Raw genomic sequence first — 485 nt, 5'->3', positions numbered from 1 at the left:
AGAAAAAACAGATACTGACATATATTTTTAAATGATAACATCTTCCCTTTGATGCATGCCAGACTATTAATGACTGTGCAGCAGAGGTAAGATGAATAACAACAAGTGAGAAACTAACAAGCTACTAACGTCACCACATTCTCAGAACTACCCGTTTCCTTTTTTATTTTATAAAAGCTATTGGGGTGACAATAGTTAATAAAATTATATAGGTTCCAAGTAGAATTCTATAATACATAATATGGATATTGCACTGTGTTCACCACCCAAAGTCGAATCTCCTTCCATCACCATATATTTGACCCCCTTTCCCTCTGGTAACCACTAAACTGTTGTCTGTGTCCACAGTTCTCTTTTTGTTTGTCTTGTTCATTTATTGCTTTATTTTATATCCCATATATGAGTGAAATCAAGTGCTTCTCAACTTTTTATGCCCAACTTATATTGCTTAGCATGATAATCTAAAAATACATGCATGTTGTTGC

The sequence above is a fragment of the Pteropus vampyrus genome, unplaced genomic scaffold, assembly GCF_000151845.1.
Source record: "Pteropus vampyrus isolate Shadow unplaced genomic scaffold, Pvam_2.0 Scaffold811, whole genome shotgun sequence".
NCBI lineage: Eukaryota > Metazoa > Chordata > Mammalia > Chiroptera > Pteropodidae > Pteropus > Pteropus vampyrus.
The sequence above is the reverse complement of the archived record's forward strand: the minus strand, read 5'-3'. Positions refer to the sequence as shown.